Genomic DNA, 26,753 nt, shown 5'->3' with positions numbered 1-26,753 from the left:
ATCATGAGCAAAGCTGGTGAATTTCAAAATGTGTATGTCCAGGGGACCTATAGAACATCCAGGCATCTGGCATTGAAGTGTATTGAAACTGATAGCTTTCTGAGGGCATTATAAACCTCCTTGAACTTTCCCTATTAAAGTAGATATGTGTTGTATGAACAGAAAAAAAGCTACCCTAGGGTGTTTCCAAGATGTCTACCAAGTAAGTTAACACTTAATAGGCTCTGACTGAGTTAGTGTGAGAAATATCAAAACGCATTAGCAAATATTGACCTGTGGTGGAGAGAATGTGCATGCAGAAGTTGCACTGACCACCTGTTGAAAATTTTGAATGCCCTGATTGACAGTCTGTCTGATAGAGGCAAGGAAAAGAGCGAGAGAAAATGTCCTGTTGTAATACGCACAGCCTTTCCCCCCCTCCTCACAGTCACGCAGTCGCACACATTACAATCCAAAAGCTTGTTTTGACATCTGACAACAACTGAAAAAATCCAAGATGTCAAAAGACTCTGGAAGACTGTTATTTATTTTGAGTGCGTGAGCTAGAGAGTCAGAAAAAGGGAGAGAAAGAGGCGGTAAAAGAGCTTATCTTGGGGCAGTATGGCAATAGCACAGAAATAAATCACAAGCCTACAATGACTTTACGGCCTTCATGGTCAAATATATACAATAGTGCAATATCACAGAACAAAAGCTCTTTCTTCAGATCCTCTTTTGACAAAGATCTTACATGAAGTGAATAGCCTCTTTGATGTTTCCTCGGAGAAAAGATTAATACGATGGGATGTGAAATACATTATTCAGTTCCCCCCAAATGCCTTACATGATACATTTGCATGCTAGGTAGCACCTTCATATGTGTTGCCTGTCTATTGTTGCATTAGATATACTTGACATCTTTGGATAGTTTTTTGGAATAGCCCTCACATTGGGAGCGTGCCTTCCAAACTGCTTCCTACAAGAGGGCTTAGTAGATTTTGGAACAGTGCTAATGTCTGAACGGTCCTGCTTGTTTATCCAACTTGGCCCCATTTCTAATTCACCAAATGCAGCCCTTCCTGCCGCTGCTTCTTACCACTACCTCTATCCTTCCGAAGACACGTGTTTAAAAATAGCAGCTGTCACCGAGAACGAAAGAAAAGAGGGATATAGCAGGAGACTCAAAAGAAAGGGGAGCGAACAAACACTTTTCAGATTCAAAGCAGCGCACAGGGTCCTACTTAAACAATGGAAGCTCGCCTCACAAAACCGAAGGTTATACAAAGACAGGCGAACCTCTAGGGACAATGCAGGTATTGTAAATGGCGTACTGCACACTCAAACATGCCCAGGACCCTGTAGTGCTGATTAATAGTGAAACAGCACAGAGAAAGACACATGCAGATGCCATGATGAAGTGCCGGTGCGTGTGGAAAGAGGTTTTCGCCCTCACACATGCTGTGCTGGTGTTTGTGTGGCGATATCCTTGAAGCAGTGGGAGAAACGTGTCAAAACCTCACTACCATTAATCTTTTGACAACATGACTTCATATAGTGAATTAAACCGCCTCACCACATGCTTCCTGAGAGCGGACAATGGCCTTAACTACTATGTACTTACATGAAAAAATAAATAAAAACAATGTACTTATTGTGTTCGTGTTGTATTTTAGATAAGGTTAGGGACAGATTTGGTAGTAGGTTTAAGGGTGGGTTAAGATGTAAAAGACTGGTAAACTGTGTTATTAATATAATTAGAAATTAATTACAGATTTAAATACATGTATATTTTTGTGCATTATGAAAACATGCATGTATATAGTAAGTACACTGTTCTAAATTATTAATTTTAAAAGTACATAGTCATTTATGGAGCTAATAATATGACAAAACTATTTGAATTTTGATTGTCCATCCATCCATCCATCCGTTCATTTTCCTTCGGCTTAGCTTTCATTTGTAAAATTAGTTTCAAGTTTTCAAGATTAAGAAAAATAACATAAATAAAATCAAATTCAAAATTATTTTAAATAATATACACTACCTGACAAAAGTTTTGTTGCCTATCCAAGTTTTAGGAACATCAAATAATAACTTCACTTCTAGTTGATCATTTGGTATCAGAAGTGGCGAATATGAAAGGCAAAAGCCTCTAGATTACACTTATTTTTCCAAAATAAAATATGATTATGCCTTGATTTTTAATTATTTAATTAGCTCAATAATGTTCATGTCTGGTGACTGGGCTGGCCAAACCTGGAGCACCTTGACCTTCTTTGCTTAAAGAAACTTTGATGTTAAGGCTCAAGTATGAGAAGGAACGCTATCCTGGTGAACAATTTGCCCTCTCCTGTGGTTTGTAATGTAATGGGCAACACAAATGTTTTGATACCTCAGACTGTTGATGTTGCCATCCACTCTGCAGATCTCTTGCACGCCCCCATACTGAATATAACCCCAAACCATGAGTTTTCCTTCACCAAACTTGACTGATTTCTGTAAGAATCTTGGGTCCATGTGGGTTCCAATAGGTCTTCTGCAGTGTTTGTGGTGATTGGGATGCAGTTTAACAGATGGTTCATCAGAAAATTCTACCTTCTGACACTTTTCCAAGTGATCAACTAGAAGTCAAGTTAATATTTGTTGCTCTTACAGCTTAAGATTAAAGACATGACTTTTGTCAGGTAGTGTATAATATTCAGTTTTATTAAATAACACTTGTCAATAATTCACACACATAATTACATAAATCATATTCAAATATTTTTGTTGCATTGTTAGCTCCATAGTAGGGTCACTTAATTTCAGTACTTTGTACATTGTCTGAATGTCAATAAATTAGATACACAATACCAAAACAAGTTGAATCAAGTGCCATGCAATACAACCCACTACATTAAAAAAGAAAATAAATATGCTGCTTACAAGATTAATGCCTATGTAGGCAGAAATACATTTACAATCTAGCTGAATAATGTTTGTCGAAGATGTAGAATAGCTGGTCCGTCACGGTACATGTTGTTGTTTGATGGTGGAACCACATAACATTGTTTTTTTGACAACAAAACACATCGCCATCTGCTTCTAAATGCATCCGCTGGCAGTTTGTTGAGCAGACACAGGATGTAATGACAATAAACAATCGAGCAGTCATCGTAACCACTGACATGCAGGACAATGTGCTGTAAATGAGCTTTCAGAGGCTTTGAAGAAGGCGTTTTGTACTTCCAAGTTAATTTGAATGCAGCTACAAAATGATCGTAGGTGGAGCAATAGCTCAGCAGGGTCACTGTGTATGACACAATCTTTCTGGGGTTGTGACTGTGAGTGGGAAGGACCACTAGCCAACTTCCTATCCAGAAGCTGAAACGATGTTAGAGAAAGCAAAAGTCTCATTTCTCTGTTAAAGAGGTCAGACTCTGGGTGACAAGGCCAGGAGCTTGGATATTTTCCTCTTGTTGTAGACAGCGCTTGCGTTTGTGTGGGTACCTGGTTGACCCTAGAGGAATAAGAACGCAATGAGAGTGAAGAGAGAGATGGGGGGGATATAAATACAGAAAAAGGAGAACCTTAGTAAAGAGCAGATGGTGCAATTGGTCTGCCAAGTCTGTGTCCTCCCTGCCACAGTGTGAGGGAAAACAAGAGGACATCCACGGTGTGTGTGTTTGTGTGTGAAGGTATGTCAACAAGGCTGGGCAGAGAATCATTTTGAACCCCTCGACCTCCAATCTCACGAGCCAGTCGGATACCCATTATTATTTAGCTTTTTTTTAAGGGGGCATGTTGCCACCCAAATAACAATGACAGTCTTGGAGGTTCCAGAAAATTACTGATAGGAGGAGTGACTGCAGTCATTTTGAACCCAAGGTCAATCTTTGACTTGGCACATAAAAAGCACTTCCTGTCCTGCATATATATCATGTTTTCTGCTTGAGTGTATCACTGTTTTGTAGTACGGTATATAGAATGTAATGTAATAAAAAGACAATGTACCATAAAACTGTTGTTCTTAGAGGCTGCATCCTAAAGCAAACAGGAAGATGAGGGTAATTTTCCATTAACCCCACATTAAGGCCCACAGTGTACACTGATTCACAACAACTGACTATTTTTAATCTAATGATTTACAAATAACTGTCTCTTATAAACTGGCTAGTTTTAATGACTTAAATTATATTCTATGACCAATTTAGTCTGATTCAAACACTAATGATTCAGTTGAACTGGTTATTTTAGCTAAATTAAAAGCTTACAGAATGACCAGTGTAGTCTGATTCATGAACTAAAGATTTATTTGAAGTGGTTATTTTAGCTGAATCAAAAACATACAGTGTGGCCAGTGTAGCCTGATTCATGGACTAATGATCCATTTGAAGTGGTTATTTTAGCTAAATCAAAAACATACAGAATGGCCAGTGTAGTCTGATTGATGAACCAATGATTCATTTGAAGTGGATCTTTTAGCTGAATCAAAAACATACAGAATGGCCAGTGTAGTCTGATTGATGAACCAATGATTCATTTGAAGTGGATCTTTTAGCTGAATCAAAAACATACAGAATGGCCAGTGTAGTCTGATTGATGAACCAATGATTCATTTGAAGCAGATATTTTAGCTAAATCAAAAACATACAGCGTGGCCAGTGTAGTCTGATTTCTAACCTAACGATTCATTTGAAGTGGATATTTTTGCTGAATCAAAAACATACAGCATGGCCAGTGTAGCCTGATTTCTAACCTAACGATTCATTTGAAGTGGTTATTTTAGCTAAATCAAAAACATACAGTGGGCCAGTGTAGTCTGATTGGTAAACTAAAGATTCATTTGAAGTGATTACTTCAGCTAAATCAAAAACATACAGAATGATCAGTGTAGTCTGATTCATGTACTAATGATCTGTTTGAAGTGGTCATTTTAGCTAAATCAAAAACATACAGAATGGCCAGTGTAGTCTTATTTATGAACTTATGATTCATTTAAAGTGGTTACTTTGGCCGTTCTGTAAGTTTTTGATTCAGTTGGTGTAGTCTGATTCATAACCTAAGATTCATTTAAAAAGGTTATTTTAGCTAAATCAAAAACATTCAGCGTGGTCGGTTTAGTCTGATTCATGAACAAATGATTAATTTGAAGTGGTTACTTTAGCTGAATCATAAACGTATAGAATGGACAATGTGGTCTTATTAATGAAATCATGATTCATTTAAAGTGGTTACTTTAGCTGAATTAAAAACATACTGTACAAAATGTCAGGTAGTCTGATTCATTTGAAGTAGTTATTTTAGCTGAATCAAAAACATACAGAACGGCCAGAGTAGTCTGATTCATGACCAAATGATTCATTTAAAGTGGTTATTTTAGCCGAATCAAAAACATACAGAATAGCCAGTATGGTCTTATTCATAACTAAAGATTCTTTTGAAGTGGATACTTTAGCTGAATCAAAAACATACAGCATGGCCAGTTTAGTCTGATTTATAAACTAAAGATTCATTTATTTGAGCTGAATCAAACCCATACCACAAACCCAATATAGTCTATTCCATGAACAAATGACTTATTTGAACCAGATGCTATTGTAACTCAGTTCTGGCAGTTCTGTCTCTTTTAATAGGTCTCCAAAAGCCAAGTTACCAATTTAAATCAGTCTGAAATGCTGTCCTGTATAATTTACAACACACAAGCTCAATACACACGCAGTCAAAACGGACATCCAAAATGAATCAGAATCCAATTGAATTACAGCTTGTGAGTCAAATTCCAAATGACTGATTGATTGATTTATTAATCGATGACTGACGCAGCCAGCCAGACTGTGCAGTGCCTCTGCAGGGTACATTTAAGGGAAAAACAGAGAATAGATGTTACATATTCCAGGAGCGAGACATGCAGCTCGAGCGTGCGGTTATGTTGTCTAATCAGGTCTATGTGGAACACTTCAAACATTCCCTCTCTCTTTCTTTGTAATCCACTTGCTTCCTTGATCATCTGCTACGTGACAGTACTGAAAAGAGGAAGGGGGGGGGGGGGGGGGCGTCTCAAACGCACATTTTGCTTGCTCGTCATAGCATGCGATGACACAGATGCTGCCAGCCAATGAAAAAGCATCTCAGCACAGTGAACTTGACATGGGAGGCTATAGTCATCCAGTGGCACCAGGGTTACAGTATATGCATAGAAATCCCATTCCCTTCCCACTGTAAGCTCCTGGGCACTGGGCCTGAATGCACGGACCTCTGCTTCCTGATCCGCCGTAATGGATTTTTTGAAGCGAGCAACGGTGAGGGGATGTGCAGCTGCCCACAGTTGTGATAAAAAAAAAACAAGCCACTAAAAAAAAGTCCATGCGAAGAACATACAGTACACACACACCAACAATCACAAAAACATGCACTCATGCACACCGGCGGGAGATTTTTTCACCAAAAAAAAAGTGTATGTGGGTGGAATGTGAAGGGAGTGATGCAGGACATAACATAGAGAGAGAGAGGGCGAGGTAAGGGAGCGAAGAAAGAATACAATCACAGGTAATCAAAGCATGCACTTCAAACAAGCCAAGACATTTGTTATTATTTGCAGGGTTCTTTTCATCTGTTTGTTTGATACTTGCAGGGTATTAAAAATGATTCACCTCAATCACCAACAGCAATTTTCCCAACAAACCCTTTCATTTCTGATGACTATGAAGCAGCTCCTTAAGTCACACCGGGGGAGCTGCTGGGGACAAGTCTTAATGTGCAGGGCGAGACCCTTGTGGTACCTTTGATTGACAACAGCTATTAATTCTGTAATCAGCAGCAATCACCACACAAAATGCAATGCAATGATTGCACTGCTTGACCCCTGGATTATAAATCATCAGCACCATTCAATTTTTATACTTTTTATTTTGTGTGTGTGTGTGTTTACCACATAATGGTGTCAAAACACTGGAGAGATGCGCGTGGGCAGGTAACCTGAAGATCTGTGTTTGACAGTTACAGGATTTGTGAATCACAGAGATGGTGTGTGTGTGAGGTAGACTGGGAGAGACAGATAGACAGAGGGAGAAGGAGGTGCTGCTGGCATTTAATCAAGCAAGTGTTCTTGTGTTAATCTGCCAGCTCACCTGATCAATGAGCGCTCAGTGTCTTGTACCAGGCGACCCCCGGGCTCAGATACATATTAACTTCGAGTCTCTTTCAATAACGTAGTACCTAGCTTAAGCGCATGCACACGCGCACACACACACACACACACACACACACACACACACACACACACACACACACACACACAGTCTCTGGAATATTTGATTCTGATTGGTCAGTTTTGTGCTAGAATATTGTATAATGGCACAGTATAAAATGAGCTAAAACATTATGACCATTCACATCTGAATCAAATATTGAGAATTACCTAATAAGGCCATATATCAGCTTCTACAAGGTGAGGTGAATATTAGAAAATATGTGACCTATTAATTCTGATATTAACCAAAATAATAATACATTATCCAGTTTTTTTTCATGGCACTTAACAGGACATTTCACCCAACTGCAACTATAATCCAGGACACAAATCTGTTACTGATTGTTGTGAAAAATGACCCGAGGGGATCACAGTATAAATCAACCCATGCTCATTTTGAAAACGTACCACTAAATACATTTTCGGAGAACGCCAAATACGTCCCAGGAGGTACTTTTTTGCAGCTTTTGTTATCGCACACCAGAGGCTGCCATGTATGCATTTTCAGATCTCACATTTCTCTCGCAAGTGTCATTCAAGCCTGCTCTTCTCGCATAAATCCACCAGACGCCGCTGTTGACTGACTAACTGATCGACTGACCCACCCTCCTCCTTCCCTAAACCCAACTGACAGTTTTAAAAAAGATAAAATAAAAGCCCAGTCTTTTTTACCACGTTTTCAGGTTTTACCACATTCTCACCCTGTTATTTACTTGTTTATTTCATTTTTTGGCAAGTGTTTTTGTCTTACCTGCTTTCTGAATCCGTTCTTCACCAGACTCAAATCCTGTCATTGTGGTCAACTCCTTTCTGCACTGTAAAAAGTGCTACACTCACAAAGTTGGTTTTATATACTTTAAATAATTGCAATCTAGTTAATTATATTTGTTTTATACCAAAAAATATCAATTTGCTTATTGTTTACTTAAAGTAGATCAGTTTTTAAATAACAGTATATTTTAAATAAAACTAATGCAATTTATTTGAGTATATTTTTGTATGTGGTTATTGTGTAGAATAAATGTTATAAAAGTGAGTTGACACAGACAATTTATTAGAGCAGCTGTCGATGTGTGCAGGTCTGTTCATCAAACGTGATTTTAATAATTCTGCGTGACCCCATTTTCACTGCCCGCCACTTTCCAGACACACGCAGCATCTACAAGGGGTGACATTTACTGCTCGCAGCAGCGGATCTGATTAACACGGTAAGTTGCAAATGTAGCCGAATGATAATTGTAAAGTCATGCTAAACTGCCGACTTCACTAGGCAGGTGAGGTTTTAGCTTGTAAATTGTACTGTAACGTCAGGTAACAGACTGCTCTCACATGGAAAGCTAAGTTGGCTAACGCTAACCAACGCTAGTTCATGCTAACGATTAAAAGTGATAGTCCTGAGAATTTTTTTTTTAAAGTAGTTTTAAAACACTTAGTAGGTATAACTAACGTTACAGAACGGATTAACTAGGTCTCTGGTGGGCGGTCGGGGGGTGGGTGCAGTTTGCTAGCGCTAACTTGGCTAGCTAACCTAAGTTATTATCAGCACATTAAGGATGCATATTAAATGCAGAAACGTATGGAACAGTAGTTTGTGTTTAGCGTAACATTAAGTAGCTTAAGGTTTGTGTTTAAGAGATTTAGTCCATAAGTTTTTTGTTAATACTGCAATGTGAATAAATTACAGATTTATAATTTATTTGAACTTAAATTACATTTATGTTTACAGAACCATTTAACATGTACGCACCTCATTCTAAAATGCATTTTCTTGGTCTTTAGATACCAAAGTGATTTTGATTATTTTGTTAAGAAAAACATTAGATACGATTACAGCTATAATTATTTGCAGGTAAGTAAAACACGGGTAAAATTGCAAACAATAGTGGGCTCCATAGAATTGCATTTGATATCTGAAGATTTTTTGTATATGTGCAATGAACAAACAGTAAAAAATATCCTAATGCAGTTTCTTATTATCTGTCAGTCTTTTACTAAAGCTAACTGAAAACACTGATTCACTGAACTATCATTTGCCAGTAACATTAAATTTGGAGAAAAAGTAAATTAAATGTAGCTTCAGCAAAAATGTATTGTAAACCTTAATGTAATATGTAAAATGGCAATGTATTTATTTAATTTTGTATTATGACTTATGTAAAATTTGGTGCAAAATGAAGATGACAGTTAAATCATAGATTTTATATTTGCCATTTTCAAACTGTTTAATATGTAAGTTACATGCATATTTTTATGCTTTATAAGTTGCAAAAATAAACTGAAAATGTAATACCTAAATTTAAATAATTCCTTGATTGACAGGCAACCAAAATGCCATACACTGTTACACTGAATAAAATCAGTTTTCTTTAGAATTTGATTCTTAAAAACACCTGGAATAATGTAAGTACACAATAACCTATATAGCCTTTTTTTAAATACAGAAGTTTAACTAAGGTAAATTTTAACTGATAAACTAAGGTGTTTCATCCATGTATCATTCTCACTGCACTTTTGTAACTTGACTTGTAGTTTATGTAAGATATTTGCTATTTAGCATTTAGCTATTTAATATTATTTAGTATCAAACACCTGAACTCCTGTTTCTTTTTTCTCTCCACCAATAGAGTTGTGTGGAATCAGAGGTGCATGCGGCTGCCCGCGGGAAAAATTTGACATCAGCCCAACACAGTTTGGAAAATCATAGGACTGTCAGAGGTTTACCAAACCTGTCATGTGCATGATGGCTCCTGTTTGGACTTACTGATGTCCTCGACTTCCATCAAAACTGTATACATTATTTGAGATATATCAGAGACTCCTTGTGGGACTGGACCTTATGCATCCTAAATCTTCATCAAAGTATGCAGATCTCCTTACTGAGTTGTCTTAGATGATTTCTCAATAGGATCTGGCATTATTAATGTTTTTATTTATGTATTGTGTATGTGCAGCCACATTAATGGCCTGTTTTGTAGTCACTTTTAGGGACATTGGTTGACATTGAATAAATGCTATGGTCTTTAATCCATCTTCCCATTCTTATTTAATTGTTATTAACCGTATAAAGTCTGTTTATCTGTTTTTACTTAATCACTGTATAGTGTGCTTAGAATATAAAAATGAAGATTTATTTTCTGAGGTTACAGCCAGAAGTCAATTGAATTCATTTTAAATGACATATGCATGGTTAATTTTATTTAGATAATTAAGTTCTTAATACCTAATTAAAATAAGTTCAGGCAACATATAGCAATGTATAAATAAGTTAGGTTTAACAAAAAAAGTAAGTTTATCTGATTTGAGTAATTTTAGAAATATTAGTTGGCTCAACTTAATTTTGTTACATTTGTTTTAAGCAAAGTTTTAGTGTTTAATATACTTAAAAAAGGCTGGAAGTTGATTCAATCTAAAACGTCCGATGCAGCCACTTGCCTCACTTTTTATAAGTTAGATCTAGGTCATACTTTTTACAGTGTGTGTCTCAAGTCCGCCGACATATGCAGTCAGCCACTAGACAAACTAGTTACAGTAGGAAAGCCGTTCATGTATGGAGGTAAGCAGTCAGCTGGTAAGCGAGAAAAGGAACAACATCATTTCATCTTTAAAAAACTGCTATGGGGCGGTATGCAGCCATAAGTACTTCTGGCTACATAATTCGTGATCTCCAGAACTGTATATAGGGGGACATTTTCAGAATGAGCTTATGTTGCAACAAATATTACTTTACTATTGTTGCATTGTGTCATATTGTTTGCTTGATAATGCTATATATTGGATTTTACCTTTTTTCTTAGTGTAAATATTTATATAACACACAGTTAATATAATGAAATATTATAAATGTTGTACTACTATTATATGGACAATTTACATGATCAAATAATAAAAAAAACATGTCAAATATTAATTAAAAATATATATTTTTTTTTAGTACATCGATTTTTTTTTGTCACTATATAAATATCTATTTAAAAGTTATTTGCTTTGTGACTGACTGACTTACATTATACATATTATAAAGTCCTTTAAGGATTAGTGTCAGGGCCCGGGCTTGGGTGATTTTGTTTTAATAAACTGCTGCTTAAACATTTGACATTTTTTACCAAAACTATTGTTTTATACGTCAAAAGACAGCTACTATTTTTTTCTCTTTCCTTCACTCATTTCTACATAAATATCAGTTTGCAGAACTCTGTAACCCTAGATGCATTTCTGTAATAAAACACTGCAAGAAATTATCCTCTGTATTTTCACTCAGCCCATTGAGCATCATTATTCTACCCAGCATTCCCCTCCTCACCTGTGACACTAAGTGGAAGAAAAATTACATCTTCCTACATCTCCCGTTTCTCTCCCTCTCTCTACAGCAAAATTCTAAAGAGGTTGGGGGGAAAATAGACGAGAAGAAACCAATTAATTTTAAGCTGCAACATTCAGGCACTCAGAGTACTTGATCCCTTCCCCTAAATTACCAAATCATAAACGCAAGCTGAGCCACCGACAGTGGGCTGATCCCAGGGCACCAGCGGGCTTCCATTCAGAGTGCCTCTCTTTTTCGGCCTCGACGTGTACTTTAAGTAAACCCTCATTATTTGTACCAGAGTATACTACAACAATGCCTGCTCTGACACGATAACCTCTTAGCACAGGCAATTACCAACTAATCGCTTGCTGAAACAGTCTTACACCGAACGCAATTGCTCAACCATGGAAATCAGGCCTTTTCTCATAGAGAATTACATCCCTTTGCCTCTAATGGAGATGAGGTTTAATCTGAAATGAATCAAATGAGCCAGTAACTTTGTTTATAGCAATAACGCTCGTGATATTGCAGATTTGTGTGCATATTTTAACTATTAACAGTGGATCTTGGATGTAAATGTGGCCAAGGTCGATTTAGACTGATGCACTGTAATGCGACGACCTGTAGGCTTGTAAGTGCGAAACATGACTCGGGCCCTGAGGAACACAAGATGCTTGAACTGTATGGAACTGCAGCGCAATGAGCTTCACAGTGTCTGCTTCAGAGCTGGGCCAACTTTTCCTGCATTGGCCTGCTATTAATAGCCCGCCCAGCCTCTAGAGGAACCACACTAGGGAACACACAGAGAGATAGAAATAAAGAGCGAAACATGAAAAAATAGATTTTGATGGAAACACGGAAGGCATGATGTTCAAGAGTGTTGAGCAAGACTCTACCCTCCTTTGGACCCCACATGTTAGTCACATGTAATGCCTGCTCAAAAACAGGTCATGCTATTTCAGTACTAGCAAAAAAAAAAAATGCTTTTGATTCAGAGATATGGATTTCATATGGAGCCATACATATTAACATGCATGAATATAAACACCACGGCTGGTGGTGGTCCAAACGCAGTGTGTGTACATATATCACCAACGTTACATTAATATTTTTATCAATTTCTCAGTGAATGTAGGCAATATTTTATGGTACTTTTAAACAAAACAGTTTTATTAAACAATTACTACCATTAACCTAGGTGTTATCAAAAGTTATTACAGAAAAAATTACAAACTATAAATATTCAGCTAAATGTACTTTTTTTGTAGTTCTCTTGATTTTTTCCTGTTTATTAAAATTGCATTTATTATTTTTTCCCCAACATATTAATTTGGGTGTGCTCATATAATATTTTCGGTAACACTTTAAAAAAAAAGGTTGTATTAGTAAATGCTAGTTAATGTTTTTACTAACATGAACAATGAACAATACATTTATTACAGTATTTACTGACTTTTATTAACCTAATGAAAATAAAGTTGTTCATTGTTAATTCATGTTAACTCATTAAGTAATGTTAACAAGCGTTAAATTAAATTTTAATATTGCATTAGTATGTTTAATGACTGATTAATAAATACTGTGCAAGTATTGTAGCATTACTATAAGGTGATTGATTAAAGTCTTTACTAACACATACACATATATACAGTTGAAGCCAAAATTATTAGTCCCCCTGTTTATTTTTCCCCCAATTTCTGTTTAACAGAAAGAAGATTTTTTACTAGTATTCAGCTTAAGTGACATTTAAAGGGTTATCTAGGTTAATTAGGTTGACGATGGTTTGTTCTGTAGGCTATTGGGAAAATAAGAGCTCAAAAGGACAAATAATTTTGACCTTAAAATGGTTCATAAAAAAATTAAAAACTGCTTTTATTCTAGCCGAAATAAATCAAACAAGACTTTCCCTAGAAGAAAAAAATATTATAAGACATACTGTGAAAATTTCCTTGCTTATTAAACATCATTTGCGGAAATATTTAAAAAATGAAAAAAAAAGTGGGCTAATAATTCTGATTACAACTGTGTATATATACACATATACACTACCGGTCAAAAGTTTGGGGTCGGTTTTATTTTATTTTTTAATGTTTTTTTAAAGAAAATTATTCTGTTCATCAAGGTGGCATTTATTAAAATGTGATTTTTAAAAAATTGTTAAATACCTATATATTAAATATTTATTTATTACTTATGGTATGTTTTTTCAAATGAAATTATTAGTCCAGTCATTATTGCTTTTATTAACATTACAATTAATAATAATAATAATAATAATAATAATAATAATAATAATAATAATAATAATAATAATAATAATTAATATTAGATCGATTTATGAAGGATCACGTGACTCTGAAAACTGGAGTAATAAAGCTGAAAACTCATCTTTAAAATCACTGGAATAAATTATTAAATTAAATTATAAACTACTTTTGAACATTTATATTATTTTTAATTTAATTAAATTTAATTGTACAAATTTTACATTTGTGATTAAATAAATGCAGCTTTGGTGAGCAGAATAAGCTTATTTTAATACATTTAAAAATCCTACTAACCCCAAACTTTTGACCGGTAGTCTTCCCACCGGTTGTATTCAGTTTATATGCAGACAGCAATGGTATTGTTAAGAAATATTATTAACATCAATGTTAAAAACAGATGTGCTTGAGTATTTTTGTAAAAAAAAAACATGAATTTGATGAATTTTCGAAAAATAGTTTCCTGAGTCATCTAAATGAAATCTTTCTGTTTCTTGATATGTGACTTATTTTTAACCATTAACTTGTTAATTAGTTAATTAAGAGTTTACTATCAGGCACTAAATAAAGTATTCATTTCTTTTAGCAAGCTGAATCACTGAATTTTCCATCCGCTCTCCACTGAAAACCCAGCAGGACCAGCTCAGATCCTGCTCAGAGTCCAATGTCATATTTTCTCTTTTCAACCAGCACAACCATTTACCTCTTTGTGCGCTCCTAGCACCCCCCAGAAGAACAGCATTTATAGAGTCACTGAGAACTCCTGCAACAGAAACATTACCATAGTGCCACCAGATACATTTGAACATTTTATTAACAACACATTTAATAATTGAGGACCACATGGCTGGTTTTCATTCACATAATGCTCAATGGATCGAGGCTCCTTGTGCAACCTGCCTTTAATGTGATCATTTCCCCCCCGCAATGCTAAATAATGTCACCGTCACAGCGTTATCTACTTCCATAAACTCGGTACTTCAGAACAGCATCATGCAGTTGTATTTTCCGCTCCCTCTCTGTCGGGAACTGCTGTAGTGGAATAATTACTACCCTTCGTCTAGTGCACACTACAAACAGGACATCAGAAAAATGCCACGCTCGCATTGCTAAAACACATGGCCGCAACATCAAAGATTAATTTTGCATTAATTGAAAATGGCCCGTTGTTTGACAAGCTGTAATGCGGCCCCGAATTAATCCTCAGAGGAGATCAAAACTTGCTTCCAATTAAGTTGCTGATAATGTCACCTGTGCTGTGAGCAGCGTGGGCCAAGACAGGTTTAACTGCTAAGGCTGTGCAACATGACCTCGGCCGCCAACCCCCACCCCCCTCCTCTATCAGCCGGGGTGTGTTCTCGCTGCACTTTAATTAAAGCGAGACCGCTCCATTCTGCAGTAATTATCTGATTTCACACGCAGATACGTCTACCTTATTACTGAAGCAAGCCGCTTGTAAAAAGTACATTTGCACACACCGAGTTTGGAAATTGATTTAATAGTGTTTGATCGTATTTAATAGCTCGTTTAATAGTAGATTATTGTTGCCACAGCGTTTCCTATTTTAACTGCCAGGGCTTTTAGGGGAACTTGCTAACTGCGTCACTGTATCACTTGGGTAACACTTTTTTTGACGTTCCACTTTAGAAGTTCTGTTGACTATGAGTATGTTTATATATAGCAATAGTAAGAATATTAGACCAGAGATTTTCATCTAGTGGGCCTCACTAGTGGGCCTCAGCGATCCTGCAAGTGGGCCATGATATAATTAAAATTAACTCTCAATATTATAAGTTTTGGATTTCATTTTTATGGTGCTTTATTAAAATGATCAAAATAATGCACTTTCTCCTATACTCTGATCGATTACCTCAAACTAGGAGCAAAAACAGCCTTATGATCATGTCTGCAGATAGTCCACGCAAGTCTATTCATTCACAAACTATGCGTGAAGTTAATTTAATATTTTCGCGAAGTGAATTTAATATTGCTGCATAGCTGTCCAAAGTTATGTCATGTGAGTGTTTTATAACAGATGCGCGCCCATACAGAAGGATCTAGAGAGGCTCAATGGTGTTTCTGCCATTGAATGTAAAATAAACTTGCATATGAGCCTCAGGCGCGCTCTGGCGGAGCTGTTCACTGTTTCTGTCAGCGATCTCCCAATAATATCCAGCTGCAAACTCAACTGCCATCAGATCGATGCGTTTCAACAGATTTAGGGTGTTTTACTGTATTTTACATTTGTCTGTATATTTTTGAATAGTAGATATTTAATAGTGGATATTCACTCAGTCCAGTTTAAAGCAGAAGCTGGTCTTTTGCCGTCTCCCTGTGGTTCTCTTTGAAAAAAAAAAGTAAAATAAATAACTAATAATTACATAAATATTCAGTTGAAATAAAACTATACATTTAATAAAATGCTGATAATAGAAAATAATAGAAGGCACAACAAATATATATATAATAAAGGTTTAAATGAGCATTTTATTCAAACATTTTAGAGAAAATGTCAGACAGAAGAAAGAAGTGGGCCCCAAAGTGAAAAAGGTTGAGAATCCCTGTATTAGACCATCTGACTGATCTACAGTACCACTTTATTTTGAAGGTCCATCAACAGACATTCAACTGACTATAACTGACATAACTGAAAGTATATGTCAACTTATTCTTATAGTAGCTTTTACCCTATAAGTTAATCCAAGCAAAGTGCATGCATTGGTGGCTCAGTGGTTTGCTCTGTCGCCTCACAGCAAGAAGGTCGCTGGTTCGAATACCGGCTGGGCAAGTTGGCATTTCTGTGTGGAGTTTGCATGTTCTCCCTGTGTTGGGAAAATTGGCCGTAGTGTACAAATGTGTGTGTGTGTGTGTATGTGTGTGTTAATGAGTGTTTCCCTGTACAAGGTTGCAGCTGGAAGGGCATCCACTATGTAAAACATATGCTGGAATAGTTGGCGGTTCATTCTGCTGTGGTGACCCCGGATTAATAAAGGGACTAAGCCGAAAAGAAAATGAATGAATGAGTTGGTGGTTCATTCCATTGTGACGCTTGATAAATAAGCGACTAAGCCAAAGGAAAATTAATGTTTACATGCACACCATTGACACCACTCTCTCTCTGTACCACTCTCTCTCTGTGCCATGCACACTATAGTTTCCATTCATATTACATGTGTTCCAAATGATTGCTAATCTTTACAGAAAAAGCCACATTGGATTTCAGCACATTTGAAACACACAAAATGTGAAACATTTAGTTTTGAACATTTTCATGTGAAATATAGATATAGAATAGATTTGAACAAAGTTGATGTGTTCCACATATTCCACATGTGGGTTTTCTTGGCTTAATCAGACAATAAAAATAATGAATAGGTAGAAGATAAATGGAAAAAGGGATGGCTACAATATTGACCTTATCCCAATACAAAAAGGAGGGTAGAGGAAGAGAAAGAAAATGAAGGGAAAGAGGAAGGGAATGAAAATGATGGTTAAAAGATTTAGAAGGGAATGAAAATGGTGGATTTGACAGATTGAGACAAGCTGGAAGTGATGGAGCAACATAAGTACATTTTTTGGAAAGATAGGTAATTGACTGAGGGATGATGTTGGTTCCGAACTTTACTTACTCATTATTCCACTTTGAATTTATTGTTTAAATTAACAAATCAGTTAAACAGTGTTTTAAAAGAAATTCATTTTAAGCATGAGCCACAAAAAAGCTAGTTTTTCCTTTTATATTGGAAGAGCTTCAAAAGGTAACACACCGAAAATGTATTGCCAGCTTACAAACCTCTAATGTATTTCTGACACAGTCTCTGTAAAAAATGTGCTTTGGAGTCCAATTCAACATTGACGAAATATCAAGAAAAAGATGTATTTTCCCCCAGACTCCATGGCTGTCTTCATTTCAAGACTTTAAAAACAAACCTAAGATCTAAAATACAAAGATCATCTGTCTTCCAATAGCTGCTCTGCCATCACACCTGCTGAGCAACAGCTATGTGAGTTCCTTCTCAATTAACACTGTGTTTGGCACTCACACCACACAGCCTCTAGGGAGAGGTCCGACACTCCATAAAACCATAGTAGCTGGTGTAGCCTTAGCTCACAGAGCTTCCCGCAAGGCCTGCAAAACCACAACAACACAATTTTCTGCTATACCACCAGGCCCTGAGAGAGCTAGCTGTGAATCTGTGATCTTGTGACAGGTGCAATGCTGAATGAACCACCTATACTGTCAGCTTTCGGACCGGTGTGTGGCATTCAGAGCTGCACTGAGAATGCCTTATGAATCCTGATTTTTAAATAGCTAAATTTACAGACCTTTTCATGCAAAATAAGCTGTTCAAAAAGCTATTAACAAGCTAGTTTCAAGATAATTAAACTAAATACACTGCTTGGAATAAGTGTTAAGTGTTAGGTGAGTTGTCTTATTTCAAAGTATAATTATCTAACTGCACTGCCAGACAATTTGACTTGTTTCTAGTCTGTGTTTTCTTAAATCATGAATTTATTTCTCATATTTAGATGTTTTTTTTTTGTTTTTTTGCAGTGTGACTACCCTGAATGATCAGATGCTAGTCAGATTGTTGCTAGTCCAAGCTACCATGTTCCAAACAGCTGCCCCTGTATTGTCCAGCAGGCGTTATCTACAGCTGTTTTGTATCCAGCACCTGATTTCCCTGGGCATCTCTTTTTACTCATTGGTCTGGGAACGGGGGCAGAAATGCCTGAAAAGCAATATGATGATTAATGCTAGCTAGCTCAACCCCGCTATGAAGCCGCTTGGTTTTAATTGACCTTGGAAGAGTCTTCCTGTTGGATCTGCATTATGAACCCTGCAGTGGAACACCAGGATGTTTCAAATGCAGAGAGTAGCGGTGTTCTGTAGGTTGCAGAATAAATTATTTAAGCGCCTGGTAGGATCTAGAGAACAAGCAGGGCATCTGTAAACTAGCCAGCCAGAAACTAGAAGATGAAGAAGCTGTTTTTAGCTGATGAAGCCTATAATGGCATTTTAGATAATTCTTTCTTGTCGTCCATTCACCCGGCGTGTCCATTAAATGACACCAGGAGACCCCTTTGGTCCTCCATTAACTATTGTGTTGCAACACAGCTCCTTGCAGGGTTTCATCAGCGGAGCTTATTAAGAGACAAAATGAACTTGACCGCAACTACTGTGTCACTCATCATGGTGTCCATAATCACCAGATCCTCACTGAGAGGATGAAAGTGAGAAAGAGATGTTAAGGATCACCTTGTTGGATTGACAAAGAAAGTAAGACTGTTGAATTAAGCCTTGTATTGAAGACCAATAGAGATGGAATCATAGGAACAATTAGATGCCATTCACACAGAATACATTTTTTGCATTCCTCCATTGCTTTTACATGGTCTTTCTATGTAGATCCAGCATCCACAGGGCGTCAACATGACATCATATTAAAGTTGTACCCCAACGTCATGGGTACGTTGCCTTTTGTTTAGAAATAAAAATTGGGTTGATGTCAGAACCCAACATCAGGCCATTGTTAATGTCCAACGTCCAACATAAAATCAATGTCTAATGATGTTACAGCTTGACGTTGTGTAGATGTTACCACTATGAGGTCTATCAGAATTTGGTTGCCATACCTGACAATTAAATGTCAGTATTTGACGTCAATATGACGTTGGTTTAAGGCATAGGAGGCAGGTGCACTAATAAAGGCACTATTAAAGCCACAACCTTTATCTCTAGTGCACTTTTTGAAGCCAGGGAAGTGAGATTTACCTGCACAGCTCATAGAATCTGGTCTTCATCACACCCACTCCTCCTATCCGGGTCACGGCACCAGTTTAAAGCCTCTGGTTTTACTTGTCTTAAATTATAGCAGGAATTATCATTTCCAGCTTGGAAAGCAGGCACAAACCAAACATCAACACCATTTGACACCATTATTGGATGTCAAAATAAAGTTATCCTTAGACGCTGGCTAGACATTGAATTTTGGTTACCTGACATCACAATCTAAATCTGACCTAATATTAAAGTCTTATGAAGTTGTGTGCCTGCTGGGGACAGACAGACAGACTTAGATTTTGGTATCTGGTTTCTAACTGGTTAAATGCGTTCACTTAGCTGTGAATGCTCAGATGATAGCCATATTATTACTAATCCATTCCAAGCTACCATGTTTCAAACAGCTGCTACTGTATTGTCCAACAGGGTTACCTATAGCAGTTTAGTAATCCTTCATTGCTTTTCCATAGCCTTTCTGCATTTATTTTTCGTTATTTTTCTCTGTAAACATAGATGTACACCTCTACAGATAAGTACAAAACACTGACTTGAGAGTTTAGCTTCACCTCAAAAACACCCTTGAATCTAATCAAGGCCTTTAAACACACTAGAAACCCATCCAAAAGTGTGTTGTTGGTAACCTCTGCAGCACATTGTCCTCCTGAAAAAAGACTGTACAGGCCTTCACTAGATGGAGGTGTTTGAATGCTGTGCTGGCATCTCATGTCTTTTGCAGCATCTCTTGCATGACACAGCAGTCTACAGTGCAAATGCAGTGCTCAAGTTAAAGTTACAGAGCTTTTTTAGTCAAAAACAAAACTTGTTGTAAACTAGATGTTGTAGAGTTTTTATTTCCTGATCTGTGTCTTCTATTTTGGTCCCTTCAGCATGCATCTTGTAGCTCCAGTATTGTTGCAGCTAATGCTGTCACATGATCTTCCTTTTTCCAATATGTGAGATAAATAAAGGGAGTGAGTGAGAAATTGAGCAACTGATACCAGCGTATTGACCAGCACTACTGCAAAAAGAGAATTAAGCACTCCCCAATAAGCGGAGGCTCTGCCTGTGTAATGCGTCAAGTCTGCCTTCCCTTATAGTAACTCAGTAATGAGAATCCGCATTAACCGTGCAGGCCAATTGCATTCTCCCGGCCCAGAATGCCGTATGGCCCGACAGTTTGTTGGGCAAGTGGATGAGAGGCTTAAATCTGATTCCATCTATTGCTCTCCATTGCACCATTCTGACTGGCACCACTTCTGAATTCAAATGTCTGGCCCAGCATTAGTGCGGCGCAGCATGCCAAAACTAGCTTTTTCTCCCCATTAAGATTTGGCCCCCGAGAGACATCGTGCAGGAGAGAAAGTGACAAAGGCACACACAACCAGCAGCACTCAAAGCACAATTTTAGCCGAAGAATAGGCCTATTCTCATTTTTTCCTCTGTTTATGTGCTGAGGAGTGGGCAAGAATCCAAAGTGGCAAGGGTAAACGTGCTAATTGTGGCTGATACAATGAGAAAATGTTGTTTGTGTGTTGCCCATGAAGATAACAAAAAGAGTGGATTGCTTTTTGTTTGTGGGCTGTATTGCCAGATTTAGGAAATCATCTCTCAAAAATACTTTAAGAAACACCGTTTAAGGGGTGGTCAACTTGTAGTTTGGCAACCAAAATCGCAGTGAGTAAGGTTTTTAGCAAAGCATTTATTGTTTAAACAGATACTATGGCAAATAAAGTGAAAATTGTGTTATCATTTGCTTATTTCATTCCCCTCAGGTTCTACTCACACCACTCTATCTAGTATTCAAACATGTCACACTAACAATAATGGTTTTAGACCACGGTTTTATCATGAGTCACTATAGTGCGGCTTTTGTGGACAGAGGGTTAAGGTCTGCTTGCTCTGTTGCTACTACCTGGCCTCCATTACAGTCACCCCTCTGAACCACATTTCCAAATGGGTCACAGCACCAATGTAAACCTTTAAGTTGTGTTGTCCCCACTCTAGTTGGGATTCAAATGTATGTTTTAGACATAGGAGGCAGGCTCACTAATAGGTTGTTTTCAATCAAGTAGTTCTGGTGACGCGTGAAATTCAGATGGAGGGCAGGAAGTGAGTAAAAAACTGAATAGGAGATATAAAGTCTGTATTTTTATTAGAAAATAAAAGATATTAGAAAATAACCACATATGTTGAGCATGATCCTTATATTATGAAGATGGTCGAGTTTTCTATTAAACTAAAATAAATTTGCCTGTCATTGAGGCGGTATATAAAAAATACGATAGTACATACTATAGTGTTTGAACGCATACAATATATAATTACTTGAATTAAACTGTCGTAATAATTATATTGTTGCTGTGGTACGACAAAACTGTTGTAATAAACAGATTATTCAATAGGCTTCAGTTTTCTTTACTTTAATTATACACCATCAGAATGCACCACAGTTTGCACTAGCTTTACAGTATTTATTACAGTTTATTAGTTTACTAAGCTACAGTATTCAGTAGCATTCATTAAGAGTTGTACACATTATACACTTTACTATGTGGTTCAAAAACATGTTTATTATAAATTACTATAGCGAAAATAACAGATGAAAGCATACAAAATGCATGGACGCATAGTCTACATTATATTATTTATTTATTTTTGTAAGAGTGAATGCACTTAATGAACTAACCACCAACAAATATTCACTGCTGCTGCGCATCTCGATGTTCACGTTACGGCTGCTTATTCTGCCGAAACGCCAGTAAGGGACATGGATTATTGCAAAACAAGACTGAGATTTCATTGCAGCATTACATGGTAGGGTACACTATTTATATTCTCCTGGATTTTGTATAATTCAATTCAATTCAAATCACCTTTATTTGTATAGCGCTTTTACAATGTAGATTGTGTCAAAGCATAGTAAATTGAAACATTGTCAGTCCAACAGTATAAATGTGTTGGTGTTTGTATCAGATTTTTAATTAACACATGAACATATTTATACACATAAGGCCTGTATATAATCTTTATTGGTGCTGTCAAACTAATTATTGCATTCAAAAAAAGTGGATGGATGTACACATGCTGCCTTTTCTTTTTTTTTTTTTTTTTGATTTTTGAACTTTCCTCCCTTTATGAGCAAAAACTTTTGGAAGTCTATAAAAGCTGTTCGGCATTTCTTATTTTGGCCAATTTAAAAAATTATAAACAACATATTATCGATAGTGATTCCCTTGTAGATTAATCACTTCCTGCTCTCCATCTGAATTTCGCGTATCATCAATGAAATCATGTGAAAACAACCTATAAGGACACTATTAAGACCACAACCTTCTTAAGACCACTTCTTGAAGCCATAAAAGTGAGGTTCAGCTCATACAATCTGGCCTTCATTACACCTACTTCTCCTCTCCGGGTCACAGCACCAATTTAAAGCCTTTAAGTTACCAATATGGAGTATGTATTTAGAGACAGATGGGTGACAGCTTAGTTATACAATATATTATTAATATATTTTGTGAAAGAAAAAGAGAAGATATTTAAAAAAAAAAAACTGGATTCTGGATTCACTGACTTTATTATTAAACATTCTTCAAACTGTCCAATATGTAGGCCTAAAATATTTTTTTAAATGTCTTGTGTGACCCACAGATGAATGTAAATCAGGTTTGGAACAACATAAAGATGAGTAATTGAAGACAAAATGTTTTTATACACCAAAAACTGCATTTAGGCTAACAAAACAACTTAATATAATGAATTATTGACTACACATAAAGCATATGCTCGTCAAAAGATTACACAAAGTAGTGTAAAAATACATGGTTTGCATCCCAACTGCCTGTTTTGAATGGGTGTAGAGAAATCACCTCTTAAGAGATACGTGTGGTTTAAGTCGAGTGAATTGAATAAAATACATTTTGTGGCCAAATTGAGTGCAGACAGTCCCTTACACAAAATCGTCAATTAAAAAACCCAGTGCTGCAGCCAACACATGTCAGTGTTGGGATATGTGCAAATAGAAAGAGAGCGATAGAGAGGAAGAGAGGGAGCGAGATCTCTTTCATCTCCTCCTGACATCTTCAAAGACAATGAGAATCACTTTACTTTGGAGTGAATTAACATGCAACACACACACACACAAACCTTGTTCAAACACGAACACCAAGGCAACTGACACCAGCTCGTCTCTATATCCACTCCATCAGCAGTCTATTCTCCACGTGCCCTTTGTTTGGCTGAATGTCAGCTTGGAGACTATTAATAACAGTGGCAGTGCCGGGATGGTTTGAACTGATCTCCTCTCCATCAACACCCTGACTGCTCTGCACACACATCAAAGGGGTGACGGGGTTGTCGTGCTCATGAAAGCGGGAGGAGGATTCTTGAATGTAAGCTGGCAGGCGGAACAAATTCAGCTAATGGTCTTTTTTTATCTTTATTGTGGGTTTAGCTTCCGTCAGAAAACAAAAGTCACATTGAACATTTGGCCCTTGTGTTGACATGAAATTTGTGTGTATCGTCCAGTTTGAGGAAGGGACTAACTTCTCAAAGGGATCGTTCGGCCAAAAATAGCTTTCATTTATTTTCCTTTAGACTTAATGCCTTATTATTCAGGGGTCGCCACAGCAGAATGAACCACCAACTATTCCGGCCTATGTTTTACGCAGTGGATGCCCTTCCAGCCACAACCCAGGGACACCTAGGAAACACTCATTCACTCTCACATTCACACAAGCACTCATACACTATGGCCAATTTTTGTTTACCCAATTCATACATTACAGCATGTGTTTGGACTGTGGGGGAAACCAGAGCACCCAGAGAAAACCCACACGAACACAGGGAAAACATGCAAACTTTACACATAAATGTCTCCTGGCCCAGTCAGGACTCAAACCAGGGACTTTCTTGCTGTAAGGGGACAGTGCTAACCACTCAGCCACTATGCCTCCCCCCCAAAAAAAGATATTTCCTTGTTAATTTACTCATCCCTAGGTAGTATGAAGTCCTTGGATGTTCAAAAATGCAAAGCAAAACTGTGAAGATTAGTCTGTACACAAAATGACATTAATTACAAATTACATAAATTGTCAAATAAATTAGCATGAAATATAAATGAATTAAATAAATAAATATTAAATTATTGAAACAAGAAGTGGACAAGCATAAATGAAATTGCAACAAATACTGGAAAACCACAACTGGAAAACTAAGAACAATGATTATAAATATATCCACATTGTAAAAGTACATGCACAAAAGCTAATTTAAAATATAAAACTATAATAGTATATAAGACTTTAAAGCTCTACGCTACACAAAAAGCTTGTTCACACTTTATTTTGATGGTTCGTTTGTTGAATTTAAATTACATTGCTTCTACATGTCAACTAATTCTCATTAGATTATAGGTAGACTAATAAACTGGGGTTAGGGTTAGAGTTAGTGTAAGTTGACATGCAAGTTTCTTATAGTCAGTTAAATGTTTGTTGAAGGAGCAGTATCAAGAGATATTAAGCAGACAGTCTACTAATTCTCAAATGGATCATTAAAATAAAATGTTACCAATAAATCGGATAAGTGGTTATGCTAGAATAAAGGGTTATACTAAAGAAGATCTAATTGTAGTGCAGTTGTAACTGCAGGGGGGGGGTGTGAGGATCCACATGCAGGCTTTATTCAGAGTAGTTAGACAGGCAATGGTCAAATACAGGAGCAAACAGGTACAATTAAGGAAATCCCGAAGCGTAGTCAGAAACAAGGCAAATGGTTGATACAGGTGGCGGAACGAATAAACAATAAAACTAGGCGAAGGTCAAACACGTGAAGACTGGACACAAAAAACGCTTCGTAATGTTACAGGGAATGTACCAACAAGACTTAGCAAAGTGTGTGTGAGTGTGGGGTATATATAGTCTATATAATCAGTACATAAGCAACTCCCAGCTGTGTGTGTGAGTAATCAAAAAAGAACAGGAACAGGTGTGTATGTGGTGCATGACAGGGTATTGTAGTCCATATGGTGATGGGATTGAAGTCCTCCAGCGATCTGTATGGAATAGATTGCTGGTGATTGTGACAGCCGTGATTTGAATCAATTTGAAAATTGACATGTTCATCATACAACTTGGAATACATCAATTCAACACAAAAGTGCTGCTTTTTTATTCTAGCAAAGTTATTATGAAAACTATGCAATTATGATGCATTCGGAAAATGAATTGTCATACAGTAATTCAAATCAGTGTCCTAGAAAATGAATCATATTTTTCAATACTATACTATATGAAAGCCTACAAAAAGCTAGTTTGCATGTGATGATCACTACCTAAGCTGTCAAAGAATAAAATGTGAAAGAAATGTATCACAATAAAAAAATAACGTTAACTGTAAAAACAGTATTCAGAGTTCTGCACATGGATACCCATCGGGTGAAACTACAATATATTTATTAATAAATTAATATATTAATTATCTTGTAATCAGTTCATGAGCTGCTTCCAGCCGTGAGTGCGTGTAATCTACCTAATAACGAACAGGTGCGTGTGAGCAGTGCATGACTGGAATTTGTAGTCCATATACCGGCAGGTAGTCTTTTAGCGTTCTGCGTGTTTACCAGCGATCTGCCAGGATTAGATCGCTGACAGTATCATTCAGGTGCGGTTCGGCTGGGTATATACTGTATGTCAAATGGGTAGGGTCAAGTACGGAGTGATATTAGGGCTGCTGTTGGGTGACGGGTCGGGTGTTTTTCTATGACTCTTTTCTGTACTATTCTGAATAAATGTCATATGCTGCAGAAAAATTAAGCCTAGAATGTATCATTGCCTTGAGATCATGTTTACTCTAAAATCTTAACTAGACAGTGCAGTTTTTAGACCATGGCCTTCTAATAGATCCTGTATTGCTTAATAGGTTTGTCCCACACTGTGATAGTTGCATAGGATGGAGTCCGAGTGCTCAGTCTACTCGTTCCTGCACGGTTTCACATTTCGTCTTTTTTTCTCATTTCCATCAAAGTCGAGTTATTTATATGTCATTGTTTCAGTTTCAGAGAGAGGCTTACAATTGTGTGGCATTAGCTGCAGCTCAAGGGCCTATACACTTGGCAGCTGAGTGTGCTCATCTGAAAACTTGTTTTCTTTGAGCACTGTTACAGAGTATTCGGCTGTGATAGACAGTATGCGC

At 36.9% G+C, this 26,753-nt stretch overlaps 1 protein-coding gene and 1 long non-coding RNA gene across 2 annotated transcripts in view; both read left to right on the top strand.

Annotated features, from left to right (window-relative positions):
- rtn4rl1b (reticulon 4 receptor-like 1b) overlaps nucleotides 1–26,753 on the top strand; it is a 284,969-nt gene that overhangs the window by 37,882 nt on the left and 220,334 nt on the right. The gene's annotated exons all lie outside the window — the stretch shown is intronic.
- LOC130242371 (uncharacterized) lies at nucleotides 8,121–10,234 on the top strand. Its single transcript, XR_008838969.1, has 2 exons — nucleotides 8,121–8,418; nucleotides 9,835–10,234. It is a non-coding gene; the product is annotated as an uncharacterized LOC130242371 (long non-coding RNA).

The sequence above is a fragment of the Danio aesculapii genome, chromosome 15 (assembly GCF_903798145.1).
Source record: "Danio aesculapii chromosome 15, fDanAes4.1, whole genome shotgun sequence".
Classification (NCBI taxonomy): Eukaryota; Metazoa; Chordata; class Actinopteri; order Cypriniformes; family Danionidae; genus Danio; species Danio aesculapii.
The sequence above is the reverse complement of the archived record's forward strand: the minus strand, read 5'-3'. Positions and strand labels throughout refer to the sequence as shown.